The 6,321-nt window shown below is 45.8% G+C and overlaps 1 protein-coding gene across 1 annotated transcript in view; it reads left to right on the top strand.

Moving 5' to 3' along the window:
• Window positions 1–1,921: 1,921 nt before the first annotated feature.
• Window positions 1,922–6,321, top strand: part of LOC105283676 (LIM/homeobox protein Lhx9) — a 172,974-nt gene continuing 168,574 nt past the window's right edge. The window contains exon 1 of the mRNA XM_020033096.2: window positions 1,922–2,776. The gene's annotated coding sequence lies outside the window, so the exon portion shown is untranslated. The remainder of the gene's footprint in view (window positions 2,777–6,321) is intronic.

Here is a 6,321-nt window from a genome sequence, read left to right as displayed (position 1 = left end):
TTGTCGTTTTGTCGTTTGGGTACCCTCCGTCAGTCGTCACTTTTTATCCCCACACGTGGTTGCCGTACGCGTGATGACTTACCGGTAAAACGGGTGTCGCAAAACATTGTTTCCAGTAATAATTATGAGATAATGGCTGTCATCTGTTCTGCATACAAGCATCGTCGCACGCGAGGTAACCACGCGAGGTAACCACGCGAGGTGAGAGAGCGAGAGATTAGATCGGTGCACTCGTCATCGCGTGTTACCAAGAAGCATTTCTTGCCTTTCTCTCCCTTTTTGTACGTTTCACACCTGTCTCTTTTTATATTCTTTCCCGAAATATGACGAAAGAGTAAGGTTACGCTCGTCGAACACGTCAGATCGCTCAAATGAAGAACATTGACGTACACGCGATACCACTTCAATTACAGTCAGAAAAATTGTATTTCTTAAAGCGAGAGACATGGATCGTTTTGTCAATGTAGCGACTTAAATATTGTTAGGCCGGAGAAAAGTTGACACGATCGTGAATGACAACGAAGAGACGCGTTTCCGAGGCGAATAATCCAATCTCGCGAGAGGTTGGGCATAGCTAGAACGAGCCAAAGTCGATTACCTCGGACCTTATGTGGGCTTACCGGAAGCCCGTCGAACATCAAAGTGCCATACGCGGCTTCCTGGTTAATTAATTTCCTCCATTGCAACAATCTTTCGAATGTTGTTTCTCCGTCTATACAAGTCTTTCTTCTCTTGCAGATCTGACGATAATCAACTTGATTGGTTATTTATTGATTATTTTGATAAATTAATTAAAGTACTAGCCCTTGCTAATTAGTTAAAATACGGAGATTCAGCTCTCAACAGCTAAAACACGCAGCTTAGGTTTAGCTTAGCCTCGATTGAGTCGGTTAAGCCTACTCTAGATTAAGCAGATAGATTAAACTTGTTTACTGACAAGCTACTGAACTTAAGTCAAATGACTCCGTTGGAGTTAGTATTCGATCTTCTTGTTGGCCCTGTTCAAGGTATCTCGCGAACGAGTCCTATCGACGGGGAAATTGGGAGAATTTGGCCAGGATCGCACGGTCTTGGCTGGTCCGTCAATTTCCTGCGGTTCACGTAAGGTCTCCTTAGCCGATTTCCCGCATGCCGCGACGCGGAAAGAGTACGCGGAAGCGAGGAAAAGCCGCAGGTGCGGAGAGGCGGGGCGACTGGCGCAAGCGCAGGTGCAAACCACACCTCCACGAGGCAAAGCAGGGAGGAGCGAGACGGAACACCGTCCGCGATGTTGGCCGCGATTGGCGACCCCGTTCACCTGCTTGGCCTCGTGTCCCATCCATCCCCGTGCCCCCCCCCGTCACCCCTTCCACCTCCTTGCTGTTCCTGCACCCACGATGGAATCTATTAATGCATCTACGTGACGTCACTTATCGCCTTATCCCGCCGCCAACCGGGGCCGAACTGGTGACGGCGTTCTTGCGACGGCTGATGAAGCCCCCGATGAAGTTGCAAGTGGACGATGACGCGGTCGGTGTAACCCGCTGAATCATTGACTGCCATCATTACGCGGCGAATGTGGTTTTTAGGGACACCGCGTGCAAGTGAATGACTTTGTAGGAATGCCCCATTAAATTAATCCGGGGCGCGAACGTGGACCTTCACGGTGCGAGACAAGAATAATGTACCCGCGCACCGTTTGCCACAGACTCGTTGTCCAAAGACACTGTTGAAATCTTGTATCGTTTCACAAAGACGTTGCAATGTTTTGAATCATTTTTCCATCGGTCGCACATTCAAATTCACGCACAAGAGGAGAACAATTCAGATGCTCATCAGCATCCCGCTCGAACACCCCAGCGACTTACCCCTGCCCCACCCCCAACCCAATGCTTAAAAAGCCTTCAGTTTGCCAGTGGATCTCGCTAGATGGCGCCTCGCTGACCTATCGCGCTTCCTCGCAGTCGATTCGCGACTCTCCGACCGCACGGTCGTCCGCAGCAGGCGCGAATTCCGTCAGCACGCGCTGACCAGGCTCGACATCTTCGGTCGAGTAAACGTCGAAAAATTGCCAGACAGGTCTGCTCCTCGGCCCTGAAGCTGCGCGCTGTTGCAGTTAAACGTACTTGAAACTCACCCGAGACGTACGCACCTTCAGTCAGCCACGAGCGGGCAGCGCGTGGAGTCACGTGAGAGTGTGTCGCCGGTGCTCGCGCGACCACGAGGTGCTCGATCCTCGATCATCGAGCACGAACTTTGACATTAGATTCTTTGAGTCCTAGTCTCTCTTTTTTTCGGCTGAACGAGTGTTACTTTTCGTAGAAAACGTGTGTGCGTATACCGCTTGCACTGTCAAACAATTCTCAAAACTTGCCAATCTGAAAGACAACGCGTGACGTTTGCCTCTTCGGGATTCTGACTGAGAAAATGTGCTTTCCGAACGATTTGTCGCATCGCAAGATTGTTCGACACGCTTCATCAGTAAATTCGTAATTGTCGAAGGCAACAATAGAATTAATCGCAATAAGAATAATCGCTTGAATAAAATTTAGCTTCTAGTTCCTTGATCAATCATCTCTTCTTCTGCTCTTCGAAACTGCAGTATTTAAAGGGCCGAGGAGATAGAGCACAGTCCTTATCATGGACACCCTACTTGATTTCGTTGTATTAAATTATTTCGCGCGTTATCGCACCCGTTAAATCGCGAAAGCGCTGTCCACGAGTGAGACATAAGGCGAGGATCACTCAGGCCGTGCTGCTCGATCATCTGGATCATCTGGATCCTGCGAGAGCCGGAGTGAGTACCACAAAGAATGCCAATAAAAAAATATCTCTAACTTGCATCTACACATTTGTGCTTGCAACTCGATAGTTATGTACATCGAGGGCAGAAACGTTATTTAAACGCCATTTAATTCCGCACACGGTACATCTAGTTAATAAAATAACATTTTTGTTGAAAAAAATGTGAAAAATGTATTTGCATGTTTACTCAATAAATATCTGCACGTGAAAATAAAAATTTCCATTGAGCTAGGAATCATGTACTCTTTATTAGTCGATATTTGTTAAAAAATAGAAGATAGTGATCTGCGTGAAAGAACGCACGTAAATGTTGAATTAAAGACCCTTTTAATTACGACGAGCGCTAATTTCGTTTATATTACGCACGAAATGTTTCCCCTCCCCCCCCCCCTTCGGATTCCTCGATATTTTGCGATAAACAATTAAAAAAAAATGTGATGCGTCGAATCAAGCACGAGGTTGTTCCGCTGAAATACTGATGGAATATCATAACTGGCGATATCAAAGCATTTTTCCCGCAGTTACGATTTCGCTCTCCGGCGTGTGTACATATTACATCGGAACTTTGAATGTATAATAAATTAGCATGGCGTAGAGGGTGGAATGCATAATAAATTAATTTAAATCACAATTGATCTTTCGTAACGTACAGGAAATTATTTGAGGTAATTATTACGCATTCCTTTTACATCGTAATGCCTGTAGGGGTGTTTTACGTGCCGTAATACGGAGCACTCAAGTTCACTCACTCGTACGATATAAGTTTTTGGACAGATTACATCACTGATTATGTCGTCTCTCGTTACTTCGATACTGCATTTAGATCGTTATCGGGCGGAACTATCCGCCCGCTATCCTGCCGGCAACAATAGACACCTGCAAGTCCCACCGGCCGTTCGTTCAGGTACGGCAATTTGAATCGCGATTTTTGCAAGGGGGCAATTTATTACACGGCTGCACGAACGGCGACAGTAGAAGAAGCCGGCCGGCCAGCTTGGTGGGAGGGTAATGAAATTGCAATCATCGTGTGAAATTTAATATTAATCCCGGATGTAATATGGAGAGGGTGCAGGGGCGCTCAACCGCCGCAAGAATGGCGGTATCTGTTATTCGAAACTGGACGTTGGACAAGCGCAAGCTGCTTTCGCGAGAGGAGGAACGAGTATCCAAGCAATTAACTCTGTCATGTGCAACGTCCGCGTTCGTCGAAACTTTTTCATTACTCAAATGAAATATCTGTATACGTGTACATGTGCACGATCCTGTATGTGGAACATTGCGACTGATACGAGCGCTTTTTATGCGAGACAGGGGTCGAAATACAACGGTCGATGAGTAGAAAGAATCTGTAAAATATTAGGCATTTCTAGTCGGCAATATTTTTTTCATTGCTTGCAGAATTTAAGTCGGATATTGTGTTGTATTTCGTTGAATTTTTGTACTGCTCCCATGCGGCTCGATAAGAGATACAAAATTTGGTTTTTGGCAAGGCAGCTTCGTCGTAAGTGTTCGCTTTCTGTCGAAGCTTAGAGATCATCGGCATGCCAAGTTCAGAATGTGTACGCGAAGGCATTTTCTGAGGTACGAAAGGCCGGTTGGGCACCGCAACGAAGTTTAAGTGACGAGCGTCCGTTAAAATATTAATACTCGACTTTTAATGAGAGCTCCTCTCTTATAGAGTGCCAGTGCCCTCTGCCTCTCTCTGGATGCTTTTCTCTCTCTCTCTCTCTTCCTTTGCCCGTATCTCTCCTCTCTTGTCACGATCCAATAAACGCTGCGCGAAGAATCTTGATTCGCGAACTTCCCAACGACCCTTTTCCTTGCCGGACGTTTCGGTCAGAACGATCGAAAATCAAAGTCCCGCACAGTTTTCCTACCACATTCAATTACATTCTTAAGCCGTTTTGTCCAAACCTCCCGTGGCACAAAGAAATTGTTTCCGTACGTAAGTCGGAGCGCAACGAGGCGACCTAACAAGTCTTAAATGCACAAACAGGTAAAATTCGAAAAAGAGTCTGTTAAAAGAGTCTAACAAGTAGTATCGATCGTTAATTTAGAATAGATCGTTCATTTAAGTCTGACCGTGACACACGAAAATTAATTAAATCGAGAATCACTTTCACGAATTTTCTAGATAATTGGATAAATAGAGACTGCGATGTTTAAATTAGTTCGATAAAAAATGTTTTCCCGGCCCTTGAAAAGTGGTTTTGATCTTTCTTTTTAATGATGATTTAAGGATACTGCACGTTCTTGGTTTCTCTCGTTCTCTTCCTTCCCTCAGGGTGGTGTCACTCTCTCTCTCTCTCTCTCTCTCTCTCTCTCTCTCTCTCTCTTTCTCTTTCTCTCCCACACTCCGGTTCCTACGGCGCCATCGGCTAGCTCATTGTTAGTCCTGTGCCACCTCCTGCTGCAGTTGCTGGCCTAATCGCAACAGGACGTTTTCGCGCCACACGCGCCACTGGTGGCACCTCAGACTCACTAACGTGCAAGTAACAGTACGTTGTGTGTTAAAAAGGCGCATCATTAATTTAGACATTTCCCGACGAAAGCGGTCTCGGCCTTAAACGGATAAGGAGATAACTTCTCATAATACTTCTTCCTCTCATTATTTTTTTTATTCCCATTTAAATTAAGATAGAAATACGTGTTCCTTCATCATCAGTTTCTTTTAGACATTCAACTTGAAGGGACGTAATTTACCGCGAGTCTCGAATAGTTTGACTAAAATCGGATATCAGCATCCATTTACGAGATGAACGTTCTTCGGTCGAATCAATAAGTCTTGCGCGTCGTGATTGCATAATAATCAGTACGCGATTTCGTTAATTTTGAAAAACGTCGGGAAAATACGTCGCGAGCACGATAAATGCGTCCGGTGAAGTTTCTAAGAGACTATCGAGCGTAATATATTAGATTAATTAATGTAATCCTAATAGAACGATCTCATCTTGACGCACAATATGGTCTACCCGATATCACGAGCGTCTCGACGTCCCCAACGCGTGCATACGGCAGCTACCTGTAATACATGCACGCGACGTGAACGCATACGTTGCCACGGCGTGTATTACTGACAAGATAGGTCGAACAATGGCTTCCATTACGGATAGAGGTTGCCCGAGTTAATGGGCAAATTGTCTGCTAAGTCATTTAAAGGGGTAAGCCTGCACGTAGCGAGCTGCAACCTCTTCACGATCGCGTCGACAATCGATGCGGTTAAATGGACGCATCGGGCTCCGAGTACCTTCTAAGAATGTTATATCGATTACCTGAAATATTATCGCATCTCGCGGCGAGGTCTACGTGCATGTACGCGTACACCCACGTACTACCTCGAGGATACGTACGTGTACACGCGTGTATCCTTGAATGGCAACGAAGATGTTGCAGACCGCGAGGCTCAAGCGATCTACAAAGCTCCGTGACTGCACTTTTGTATTTCTCACGTTCTGCCGAGTCTCCCTGTTGCGCGGTTCTATTAAATTTCATCGTTGCGCAGAACGCAATAGCGTAATTTCGGTGCCGTGTGCAATG

This window comes from Ooceraea biroi, chromosome 10 (genome assembly GCF_003672135.1).
Source record: "Ooceraea biroi isolate clonal line C1 chromosome 10, Obir_v5.4, whole genome shotgun sequence".
Taxonomy (NCBI): domain Eukaryota; kingdom Metazoa; phylum Arthropoda; class Insecta; order Hymenoptera; family Formicidae; genus Ooceraea; species Ooceraea biroi.
This window is presented reverse-complemented; position numbering and strand designations above follow the sequence as displayed.